The 13,808-nt window shown below is 38.7% G+C and overlaps 1 long non-coding RNA gene across 1 annotated transcript; it reads right to left on the reverse strand.

The window, feature by feature from the left end:
* Window positions 1–7,629: 7,629 nt before the first annotated feature.
* On the reverse strand, window positions 7,630–9,674 carry LOC117552994. Its single transcript, XR_004570056.1, has 3 exons — window positions 8,969–9,674; window positions 8,226–8,360; window positions 7,630–8,036 (listed from the first exon to the last, which is right to left on the reverse strand). It is a non-coding gene; the product is annotated as an uncharacterized LOC117552994 (long non-coding RNA).
* Window positions 9,675–13,808: the final 4,134 nt, after the last annotated feature.

The following is a 13,808-nucleotide window of genomic DNA, read 5'->3' on the forward strand; positions in this document are numbered from 1 at the left end:
TCAATCCGTCCACACTGAATATGAGAGGGGGAAAATGAAAATAATAAATGCTTAGACAATAAGAAATATAAAGTTGACAGTTGAGTTGCTCAGTTTTTTTAGATTGTCAATACTATTACTGTATAACTAATATCCCAGGTTAAGAGGCACCTTCAAATAAAGATTGGTCTTTAAATACATTTTGTCTCTTGAATTGATTGTCTAAAGTCAAGGATCTAGAACTGGTACTTGTAGTTTTAATTATACAGTCTGGTTATTATGCTGTTTGGAGGAGGCATCACAGGTAAGAGTACTAACTAGCTACCATCACATGTACCTTAGCTTGACTTAAATGTATTAAACGTATAATTAAGTGATGGCAAAATATAAATAACTAATGTCATCCAAACATTAATATTTGCTTGATTCCAGAGTTGAATTTAGCACAATTGCATACAAATGTCACGGGATTTTAAGATTCTGAAGTCTTCGTTGTTGTTGTATTTGCTGTAAAGTGTCTCTACTGTAGGCTATTTTTATTATATGTACAGCACTTTGGCTCGACCAAAAATCGTTTATAAATGTGCTATATAAATAAAACTTGATTTGATTTGATTCGTTCTAAATAGAAAATAGCATGGATAATTTACAAAGGCTTTAAAAACACAGCAGGAGCCCAAGACAATTATAAAACTTGTCATTATTTCAGTACAGTTCAATTGGTTTTATTTTCATAAACGGTTATCAACCGTTAGTGCCAAAGCAGTAGGCTATAATATATTAATTACTGCTGTAGACTACAACCACTACTTGTTTAGCTAGCATAAACTCAACAAAGCTAGCGTTAGCTGGCTAACTGACATTATTTTGCCGCTAAACTGCACGATATAAAACGGTGGTCTTCAAAGCGGATTTAATCCTCAATCACAATAATAATATTCAAAGTAATACTGGGCAAGTAATGGGCAAAACTGGTAGCGACACGAACCGTTAGCCTGACCCGAGCCTCGTCGTTCTGATAGCTCCGCCCCTTCGCTCCAACCCCCCTCCCTCCCCCACATCTACAGGCGAAAATTACTTTTGCGACACATTTATCGCAAGAAGTGTAGCAAAAGTCAAGACCGCAGATTCGTCGATTTATACTGCCACAGAGCAGATTCGTCAAGTTGTAATGACTGATTTGAGAGGTTGTAATAACCAAGTTGCAGTTGTAATGGAAAATATATTTAAAAAATATGCATTTTTCTGCAAGTGAACATTTGATCACTAAGTTAATTTTTTTTCTACAAGCTACAACACTTTTTTTTTCTTCTGTGACTTCAAATTTGGTTCACAGTTACGTGGATATTTTTATACAAGTGTGAATTTGGTTTACAGCTACGTGGATATTTTATTCAAGTGTAAATTTGGTTCGCAGTTACGTGGATATTTTATACAAGTGTAAATGTATGTACACAAATTCAGATTTATTTTCTGCAAGTGCTCACATCAGGTTTTACACGCTCTCGCATTTTGCACCATATCTACCTTCATAAGTTTGGCCATTAAAATGCGTTTTGATGTCATTTGATGCAATAAATATGAGTTGTTATTTCAGATTACTGTATGTGTGCAGTGGATGTACATGATCTTTAGTTTGCTAGTTATTACGAAGATTACTTCAGGAAATTGTGTCCATACAACGTTTTCATTGTCACTAAAGTGGTTGCTAGGGACGCTGCTATTGATATTATTTCTGTTATGTTCTGTAACTGTAACTTCCCCGTCAATTTATAGTGTTGGTCCACACAGCGCAAACCTATTAACAAAATCCGCATCTAAAATTGTGGCATAGATCTACGTTATTTCCCCCTGTGCAATTCTCCATTTACTCAACAATAACACATAATTATCCTTGTGTTCATGTATTTGTTCGATTAATAAACACAAGTTGGAGTCCGTCAGGACCGAGGTTCGGAGCAGCTCATTTGCTTTAGAGAATATTACACCCGGAAGTAAGTATTCTCTCCGCTTCGCTTGACAAACCCCGTGATAGTCCTCAAGCTCTGTGATTGGATGTTTGAGTGTGCTCCGAGGGTTACGCCGAGCGTCGAACAGCACTTGAAATGGGATGGAACAACGGCAGACTGTCCAAAACTGGATTTGAACGGGTCCACCCCGTCCCTCCCTCCCACACCCCGTCCCCAGAACTACACATGCTGGCTATTGTGTTTCGCAACATGTTCTATGGCACGTCTCTGCTGGGAATTGTAGTTTTAAAAGACGTTTTCGTATTTCCCATAATAATAAGTTGCCAGTATTAAACTGTGTACATCCCTGGAGGTTTAGGGGATAGGAAACACTCAAATTTAAAACATATCATTAATAAATGGGTGAAAATGGCTTGTGCCCATAATGGGCAGCATTAATATATACCCACATGCCAGCTAAGGTCAGAAGAGCTTTATTTAACAGCTGGTCTTATGTCTGTGACCCCTCCTGTTGTTAATTGATAAGCCTGAAACATGCACTTGTCAAGGTTCAGAGGCACATTTTGCAAATATGGCAGTAGCCATCGATCATCTTAAGATAATATGTGACCCGCTCTATCGAAATCAGTCGGAAGTCGCAACGGCTCATTTCAAAATAAACGTGGATTTGCGTAAAAAACTATTTTTTCGGGGTTCGGGTGTTTTGTTTGATTTTAAATAAACAAAGTCTTGGCTTTCAGAATATGAAACTTTTATTTCCAAAATCACACGATAAGGGATGAAGACAGGCACCTCTCACTCGTAATCTGCTCTTCCGCAGCGCCGCCCCCCCTCCCTCCGGCTGACATTATGAATGTACGCATATAGTAATCATAAATAACACGGCAGGGTCCGTTACAGTTTGTTTTCATCTGATTTCAATTAAACAAAGTCTTGGCTTTCAGAATATTAAACTTGTTTCGGCAAATTCAGATGATAAATACAACTTTGAAGCTTGTAACGGCATAATTACAAGCGGAGAACAGAGTAACTTAACGTCACAGCAGGCATAACAACAGCCGGTGTTTCTCGTGAGGGTTTTCCCCGGGAAACAAACACAATACACACAAACGCAAAATTACACAAACACACACACGTATACACGTACACACACTCGCGAGCTTCCCCCAGACCAGTAATCCAAACGAAAATATATTCCCTCCGTATTATTTTGATAATTTGCTCCGCTAATAATCAATCAGATCGATGGATTCCAGAGAAGAGGAAACTCTGAAGGCCTTTTTCTCAAAATGATGACTCGGTGACAGTCATTATATAATGTGACATATTTCGCTTAATATTTGGAGTACATAAACAGTCCTGATATCAATAGAAAGCTAGGAATCTCCTATTTCCAGCAGTGTATACAACTCAAAATGTGTCTTCGGGTCAATGCGACTGATTTCGATAGACCAGGTCACATATATACTTTATTGATCCCAAGTTGGAAACATTTGCGTTACATCAGCATGTGTAACAGTTGTAAATATGCAGTGGTGTTTATTTGTAAATCATTTAGTATAATCACACAAATTCTGTGTTTTATATTTAATAATTCTGTGTTCTTTATTTATTGATTGTTCAATACCTGACAAGGTCGGAGATGCAACAGTGCATTACAAGACATCTATCAATATGTTTGTATACCTCCACCATTAAACTGTCATATTCTGCACATTTCTTATAGGCCTACTATCTACATACATCTTATAAGAGTATAATACATATGTATAATATCAGTTAAAATAAGTGCTTCAACATAGTTAACATTGCTGGAGGTATACACACATATTGATAGATGTCTTGTAATGTACTGTTGAGGAACATGCGACCCCAGTTTTTTATTCATTGCATAACTACACCGTTTGTGAATATGATGTCAATAAACCTTAGAAAATCTTGAAAGGGATGTGCAAACTAGTCATTATATACAGTCTTTAATTAACTATTAGTAGAGAATAACGAGTAATGAATATACTTTATAGGGATCCTATTAATATCTAATAATAAAAATAATGAAATTCAATAACATGCTTTAACCACTAGGTGTCCCTTTATATCAGCTGTGCACCGTTATGGTGTAAATATAGCCTATCTACCAATTGGATCAAATATAAAAGTCAGCCGAATTAGTGTTGATACTGCAATGAGACGTATTGTGTGAAAAGAAATGTAAGATGTTGTTTAATTGCTGATATATCTATGGCCACGTTTTCAGTTTTGGCGGCAGTTCCTCATGTTTGTCTAGAAGTCTTCTCATCAGGGCTCTATAAATAGAGAACTACGGCAGATATGTAATATTTAATGCAGCCGAACCGTGTATTACAATGCCGTTATGTGATGACTTTCAAAGAGAAAAGCAAGCACACTCGGAATAAAGTATTATTTATTTTTTTAAAAATGTTTTCAGTCTGTTTCCGGTATTTGTTTATGACGATGTGATGTGAGATGTGAGACTGGGTTGGAGAATAGGCTACATGCACAGTCACTTCCGCATTCTACTCATAGCGGCCGATTCATTTCCTGTTTGAAAATGACGACCTTCTACACCCGCTGCCTACAAGAGCTTCCGAAATTAAAAATGTCAGATGTTCATCGGATTTGCAGGACGACTAAAGCCCCAGCCAGCAAACTCGATAAAGGCATCAAATTATATGCTGCGTCATATATACACAACTATGAAGGTAAGAAGGTAACCGGTACTAACCAGCTAGCTTATGCTCCGGGTTACGCTAACATTAGCTGTCAAAAGCTAGGTAACGCCAGAGCCCTATAGTATAACTACTATTATTATTATTATTATTATTATTATACTACTACTACTACTATAGTAGACTACTATAGGGCTCTGGGTAACGCTATGTACTGTTTCTGGTGTTAATTCTTTAAAACATTAGCCATTTTGCTAACAAATACTATCGTTTAATAGCCTTATAGCCTAGCCAAGGTTATCTTGTTGTTAGCCACACTGCATAATGGTATCAGCTTTTGTAAAGCAATGTTGCCATAGATGTGTTGACGTGAGTATAGATCTAACGCTGTTGCTCTGTTTTTCTTCATTCAGTGTCCAATAAAGACAGGCTGACAGGGCAGGTCAGCGTGAGAGCCTTGTGCTACAGGTCAATGCGGAAGAGCGAGACAGCACACAGTTTGAGTGTAGGCAGGCAGCATTGACACTGTTCCCCCCTGTTTATTGAGTTTCAGTTCAGTTAAACATTAGTTTACCTTAAGGGAATCTCAACAGTGTCCTACTTCTCCCTGCTTTATCACAGCTGATTGGTCAGATATTATTACATTGATTATGGATGTGTAAGTTTGGGGGTTCAAATATATAGTAAAAACTGCTTTAATACAATTTTCAAGGCATCTTAGTTTCCAAAGAAAGTTCATTGTGGTATTGTAGGGTAAGAGGGTAACACTAAGCATTCAGGAATACATGCTTCTTCTAGGATAATGGGTCAGTAAAAATAACCAATAATTCTATTCATAATAACCTCCTGGCTCATAGTAACAAGTGAGGTTACTAATCACTAGTATTTCTTCTCTCTTTTTTAGATAACGCTTCGTGATTCATCACCAGTGGTGTTCACGCACAACCAGTGCTCCTGTGTTGCAGGAACTGTTTTGTGCAATCACACAGTAGCATTGCTGTTCCAAACAGCACACTACACTGAACTGAACATGCCAGTTGTGCCACCTGTGCATAGCTGTACTGAATCGGAACAGTAATGGCACAAGCCGCGAACAATGGTAATTTCAATGAGGTTCAAATACTTGTAATCTTTCACAGAGTTTTTGTTTTAAAGTGACTCAACGAACAGTAATTGTCTTTTCCTTAAGGGTGTGAAGCCAGGGCCCATCAACTCCATGGTCTTCACCAAGCCTGTACCAAATAGGATGGTGCAGACTGGAGTAAGGTAATTTTAGCTAGAAAATTGTGTTTCCTGTGTTTTTAAAATTCATAATTCTGGTGCTGTATTCCTAACCTTTATTGTCACATGAATGTGCTATATTGTCTTTGCCATTCTTTGTAGGAGTGGATTCTACAGAGGCATGGTGGGGCCATTACCAGATCCCTACCTGTTCAGAGTTACGGAGGCATACTCAGCATTCAGCATTGAAGACAGGCCGCTTGTGACCACAATGAACATGAGACCTGACAAGCCCCTTGTGGAAAGTGCCTTCGGGATTGTGCAGGAGGGCAGTGTTCTGTCCTATCAGATGCCTGCTTTGACGTCTCGGTACACCACACTTCACACTGATACACCACCAACACCCCACTTGCCCATAGAGGGGTATGTGATCTTGCCATGTGATTTACCGCCGGTGTGCTCAGAAGAGGAGCAACTACATATGAACAGCTTATCTGTTGATTTGGAAATGTCTCACAAAATTGAGGAGGCTACCCGTGAGCAAAGCTCTAGCTCAGAGTGGCATCTGCTCCGCAAACCCAGGGTTACTGCCTCTAGGTTTAGAGAGATTTGTCACGTCAGAGGTGAGAGCTCTGCTAACTCTCTTGCAGAGCGAATACTCAAAGGTACAAGGCAGACTGCAGAAATTAGGAGAGGTGCCGAGATGGAGCCCACAGTAGCAGCTGAATACAGTAGACTGGCAAACGTGAACTACTCCCCTTGTGGCCTTGTCATTCACCCCTCTACGCCCTGGCTTGGTGCCTCCCCTGATGGAGTTGTTTTTGACCCAACAGAATATCCCCAATTTGGCCTTGTTGAATTAAAATGTCCAGGGTCAACTTCTTGTATCTGGGATGCAGTGGTGTGATTTTGTAGTGTGGGTACAAGAGGACTACCTGGTGCAAAGAATATACACAGATCCAGAAGTGCAAAGAGCAATCAGAGAAAAAGTAGACTTTTTTTTTTTTTTTACACATACATGCCGAAGTACCTGTCATTAAAAAAGTAGTGGGCACTGTAGCCATTGTTAACTCTGTAAGCAGTTAGCTGCTAGACCCTGGCTCAGCCGTCATTGTTTTTAGGAGGCAATCCCTCAATCATGTGTTCTGAATGACAACAAAATGTGATTTCAATATTTTGTTTTTGATATATATTGTTTGTCACATTTCATATATGTAAATAAATATACAATTGTATTTAAAAAGACAATAAAGTGAAGTGATTTGTGTAATGAATAGTAAATCAGTGCATTTGTAAGAAATCAACGCATTGTAATTTGCTATTTACCATTTATTCAAACAAAATACTAGCGTGTGTCAGGCAACACGGGATTACGGTGTGCTCACCCAGCTTAATCACAGCTACCTGCACAGGTGTCATCATCTTGTCTTATTTCACCCATTTCTTGACCAGTGCTTTGTTCTGATAGTTTGACAGCATACATGCTACTGCAAACAGTTGGTTGATGTTGTAGGCATGGGACAGGAGGATGACACCATCAAAAAGTTTGTTCTCTTTTATCCTCCTAATGACAAGCTCCACATGAACCCTCAGTCTGGCAAGGGCCTGTGTCTCCCTCACCTGATAGGCTGGCATTTGCTTCTGCTTTGACAGAAAAAGTGGGCAGTACACCTTGCATTTGCAGCAATCGCTGATCAGGAAGCCCTTATCTACCATCACTGCCATGTTTTCAGTCAACAACGCAGCTATTCCAGATTGTTTGAAAATCTCCTTGTCGCTGACAGAACCACAGACTGGAAACAAATGTCACTGCGCCATGTGGGGCTATGCCAACCAGGGCTTTCATGGTGCAGTGAGATTTGTATGTAGAATACATTTCACTTTGGAGGAGGAGTGAGGATGGTGTTTGACACCTCAGCTCTGTGCAATCCAGGATCACCTGTGTGTCTGGGAAATCTTTGAATGCCTCTGGGAGGTGGGCTTGAACTTCTGCAGGTGTAAGCCAGATGCACTGTGACCCCAATAAAGTTGTAAGAAAACTCGTCCATGTTGCAATGATGCGGCTCACAGTGGACTGGTGTACGTTGAAGCGGTTTGCAAGGTCCCTCTCTTTCAAACCCACCGACAGGAAGCAGAGAAAAAGGAAGAACTTGTCAATTGGCTGAAGCAGCTGTCTCTGGAAGATAAACAAAAAAAGGGTACTATATTAATGTCATGAGTGTAGCACACCATGGGAAAAACATTAAGTTGTTTTAGTTCTCTGATGTATTCAAAAAGGATTGAGTACTATAGCCTTTTAGCCTACACAAAAGCAAATTCCCTTCAGTTTGTGTTTAGATTGTGTGTTAAAAGAAACGTAGCCTACCGTTGATGGACGTGCGTGTGTAACCACTTCTTCATTCCTCTTGGCAGCTGATATCGCTCTTGTAACACGAACCATTTATAAATGGAAGGCTCAATCAAAAACCAGAAGGCCATCAGGTGGTTATAGCTCGGGAATCTACACAAAAGACACATGTCAGTCATTAATTGACTCGTTAACTGTAACACATGGGCTAATGCTTTCCTCTTGTTTGCTATAATACATTACAATTCAAATAGACTGATTAAGAAGGCACTTGGTGCAGGTATAGTAATATACAGCAGTAACATGTAACAACTACATTAAAGCAGCAGTAATAATAATCTAAAACATACAGGGAACATTTTACACAGAATGACTACTTTTACTCTTCATTCTTAAGTGTGCAACTGGGAGAAACGCAGTGGATATTGACATGTACTTTTACTTTGGTAAGGTTTTGAAGATTTCCACTTGTAGTAAAGTATTATCAGTATGTTGTTAGTATTAGTATGTTTTACTCCACCACATTTAGTTAACCTTCATAGTTTCTAGTTACTTATGAAAACACATGATTTATGATTCTACATGTTCAGTTCAGGAGTATTTTCAAACCATAGTATTTGTACTTATACTTCAGTTAAGTTGAGTAGCCTACTTATTCCAACACTGCATGCAAATAGTCAGCAGTCAAACAGCAGGTAAACAGGATTCTTTATAAGCTAACCCATCTCAAAAACTTGGATAGAATTTAGCCAAAACATTACCTGGTATAGAATCGGATGTTGTCGTCGGAGCCAGCTGTAAGCAAAACTCTCGCTGGACTCTTAACTCCTGCAGTTGCTTCTGCAGATCCTCAAATGTTTTGGAGTTGTCTTCTGTAGCTTGAGAGGACATGTCCAGTGAAGCTGGTTCAGGGGTTGAGCAGTAATCATGGTCACGGACATCGATGTGCTCTTCCTGCTCCTCCCGAGAGACTGGTTCAGTGGGCCGCTCCCTTCTCTCCCAAACACTAGCCCGCGGTGTTTGAGCAGTGAAGTGATTCCACTCAAACAGAGTTGGGACAGCACCTTTCACAAGCCTCCTACGGCCATCAAGGGTTTTTGGCTCTATTAGTTGATCCGTAGCGAAGTGACGACTGCAGACATTGGAGTGAGAGGAGATTGTAAAGTTATCGCGTCGTATTTTAACCAGCCACTGTCTTCGCAGCTCGAGTTCGGTCGGAAAGCCATGGAAACTTAGGACGCCGTTGAATTTAGCTGACGCCGTACAAAGTGGGACACAGCAGTGCTCGGAGTAGTTCTTTACTTGTCTTTGCAAATGCTCCGTTTTGAAAATCTTCCGTCGACTCATATTTAAACCACAGATTTAAACAGTAAAACATTTGTGGACGCTCAGCTACGCAGACCAGAAGCAACCCGGAAGCGTCCGAGCAGTATAACGGCTAAGGCGGAAGTACGTCTCAGACCCTAGTGCATGTAGCCTGCTATTGCACAGGGGAAAATAACGTATCTATGCCACAATTTTAGCGCTGTGGACCAACACTATACATTGACGGGGAAGGGGGTAGCAATAAAGATAACACCATTAAACAGTTACACAACATAACATACATAATATCGATAGCAGCGTCCCTAGCAACCACCTTGGTAACAATGAAAACGTTGAATGGACACCATTTCCTGAAGTAATCTTCGTAATAACTAGCAAACTAAAGATCATGTACATCCACTGCACACATAATCTGAAATAACAACTCATATTTCTCGTATCAAATGATATCAAAACGCATTTTAATGGCCAAACTAACCTTAAAATAGCCATTTTCCACTGAGAATAAAACGAATGTCGGCCATGTTTTTTTTTTCTGCAGGGAGAAATTTGAAGATCACGTGACATAGACGCCAGCCATTGGAAATGAATGGTGAAAAAAAAACGTAGGGATCTTACCATTTCAGAGGCGTTTTTGTAGAAATACTACGTCCCAAGTTGTGGACCAACGTATTACACGTTTTTTTTGTGAGACTGGGTTGGTATTTCAATTAAATACCACCAAAATATTGCAAAACTTGGGTGTGTACCACGAACAAGTAACATGATTTTGTCCAAAACTGTATAGGATTAGAATAACATTGGAATTCCTCTAAAGGACAGACTATTGGTTACCCATAGAACCCATTTTCAATCAGATATCTTCAGTTTGGCGGTCGAGGGACCCATTGAATCTTTCCTTCTAGCCAACATATGATACTTTATTTCGCTCTGAAAAGCCATCATGTCTGCAGGTAGGCTACACACTACCCGTTGAAACCTTATCTGTTCCAAATAGATTCTGCTAGTCAGACAGAACAAAAATGACTACATGCACACTTGACCTAAAGACAACTGTGCAAATGAGGAATTGGAAAGTGGCTGCAATAAAATGCAGACTCACACTATAGAGCAATTGAGGTCACTGCCGTATATACGGAGAGACTACACAATTACCCCACCAACAAGCAGCTGTCTCTTTGCTACAACACACCAACACCACGCATCAATAGAGAGACTGCTCAGACTGTGTAACATGGTCTTCTTTCCCAGGGGGATGGACTGTTAGACAGCCAATTTGAGAGGCTTCTTCTCTGTTGCTATGATCATTACTTATCCAGGAACGGAGAGGCAGACTGCAGACAGAAGCAGAGACTGCCTTTGTCTGACCCGCTATTTATATTTTATGGCTTTCAGATATCATGTGTGCGGTTTTAATCAACAAAATCACAAATGTCATGTTATCATTTTCAGTTAATCATTTAATTTGACTTTCTATACCAATACTGGTATTTCTGACATTTCAGACTTCAAAATGTTGTTTATGACATTCTTATCTTATCATTTCAGAAATATGATACGGGAGGTTTAAAGGTCTTTAAAAATTCACATTAGCACAAAGTCTTTGAACAAGAGCCTCAGCATAGTTCTACAATTGCAAGAACCATATGTGAAAACACATTATGTTGTATACAGTTTTTTTCAGTATATTGTTAAACAGGTTGCAATTATAAGCCTTTGGAAGCAAAGGGCTATATATCTAGGGTTCTGTTTTTACATTACATTACATTACATTGCATTTAGCTGACGCTTTTATCCAAAGCGACTTACAATAAGTGCGTTCGACCAACAAAATACAAACTTGAAGAAAACAGAATCATATAAGTACATCAGGCTTCATAGAGCAAAAACATTTCAAGTGCTACTCAACTGGCTTTAGATAAGCCAGCCCTTTATTAGTATATAAGTGCTTTGTTAATAGTTCTATCGCTCGAAGTGGAGTCGAAAGAGATGAGTTTTCAGTCTGTTTGAACTAAATACTGTATATGACGCTTCTAATTGTTTACAGTCAGATTAGCAACTTCAGGCGTGAAAATAGAGTTGGATTTGCGAGCCAAAGATGTCTACAACCAGATTATTTCACAGTCAAAGAACATTTTTAGCTGATAAAAAGCTATATTGTTGTCAGACGTAGGACCACAGACTGTTGAGCTGAAAACAACCAAAGCCTGTCTGTATATTATTTGTCACTACTACACAGTAAAAACATACATCTAAACTGTGAGTTGCAGGCCATGTGCGGGTTACTGGGATGCAAACAAGCGGCAACCTCCAGGCCTGCAAAGCCAATATGGAAGTGCCTCAAACCTGCATTTGATCAGATTTTACACAAGTCTACGGTAAAATTGCTCTCTAGATGTATCACCATTTTCTGCTAGTTTACGGTCTTAACGCTAGACTTGTGTTAATTTCGTCAGCTATTTTTTTATTTAGTTTTAGTCTTGTTAAATTTCCTTTTTAGTTTTAATTATATTTAGTCACCTTCATCCTGTTTTTATTTAGTCAAGTTTTAGTCAACTAAAAGTCTGAGCATTTTAGTCTTATTTTAGTCAAAGAAAACTAATTATTTTAGTCTACTTTTTGTCAATGAAAACTGTTGAGTCTTTTTTAGTCATCAGATTATATAGAACATTTCAGTCAAACTAGTCTAGCCAACACCAATAATTTGTCATTTTAGTCAAATGTATTTCACAATAAGATTATCTTGTCCTTATTTGATGAAAAACACAGGTTGAATGATTAAGAAAGCAGCTTTGCAGAGAGTATCTGGTCAGGTTTGTGGTGTTTAGTCATGGAAAAAAGGTAGTTGACGAACATATTTCGTCATAGTTTTAGTCAACGAAATTAACACTACGCTAGACCAAGGCTTATTTGTATATTTCCCCTCTGTGGGACTAATACAGGTATTCTGATTCTGACAAATTTACTTTAATCAAATTAAAACTGGGAGAAAAGTAAATCTTCATATTTCAAAAGCTCAAACCAACAATGTTATGGACTTGCTTATAGCACATAGCCTACTCTCTCTTTTGAATGGTTGGCAATTAATTCTCTGTCAATCAAGTTATGGTTTAAGCACTAAATCCCTCTAGGAAATGTTTAGATCCTTTACTTAAAAGTTTGGCACAACCTTAGGAAACACACACAGTGGATTTTAATTATTTTGGCTGATTAGACGATTTATCAGGACTTGGCCTGTACACAAAGTGCTTGTTTATCATCTCCCTCACTCCACTGTTGTGTCCTTGTACAAGACAAATTACACCTTTATCACTTATATAAAAAGATAACTATCATTAGTGTTGATAGTAACTCCTGTTTTATTTAAATTGAAAGGGGCACCGCTGCATGTGCCTTAAAATAAACTATGCAACATATACATTTATGTAAAATTGAAATTGTTGTCTTGGTTTAATGTTTTCCGGTGCTTCCTGGGCATTAACCCTGAGACTGGCTCGAAAGCCAAAAAGAGGCATGGCAATTTAAACCCCCATGTCAGCACATTCTTCAGAAAAATGGTTGACTTCGAGTGGATGTCTGTGTATGGGTCCCTTCTCACTTCTCTTATTTTTCATTTCCTCGCTCCTCGGTCTCGGTCTCACCGGAAGTTGATTTGTCTGCGCCATCTTGAGTAGCGTCCCAATGGCCTTATTTTTGCCGGAGGAGCGAGGAGCGATAATGGAGGAGCTATAACCGAGGAACCACCAGACCATCCTTCGATGAAATCCTCGAGAGCAGTTTCCCAGCGGAGTGAAGAAAATACATGAACCTCACGGGAGTCACTCCTCAGTTTATACCGTGTTTTGTTTCAATTAATGTATCATTTAGTTACAAATATGTGATATATCTGAACAACAAAGTGGTCAAAAATCATTTTATTCATTTTTTGGAAACATTTTCATGATCGCTTTTTTCGTTTTACATTTTCATTTATTGTCATTTCCATTCAGTCAGTCATTAAGTGCTATTAAAATGTTAATTTGCTACATATCCACACAAACAAACAAAGTGTGCAATCCAATGAATGTTAATCTGGGTTTTGATAGATAATATATCTCTTTTTCTTCTCTCAATTATTTTATTTGTATTGTGCGCTCTAATCAATATTAATCAAACTAGTGTTCGTTTATACATTTTAAGAATGGCGTTTATCTTTTTTAAGAATTAGTTCTTATTTTATTTTATTTATTTGGGTCTACAACAGATGATACAAATGTTATGTCAGTAAGTGTGTAC

This window comes from Gymnodraco acuticeps, unplaced genomic scaffold (genome assembly GCF_902827175.1).
Source record: "Gymnodraco acuticeps unplaced genomic scaffold, fGymAcu1.1, whole genome shotgun sequence".
NCBI lineage: Eukaryota > Metazoa > Chordata > Actinopteri > Perciformes > Bathydraconidae > Gymnodraco > Gymnodraco acuticeps.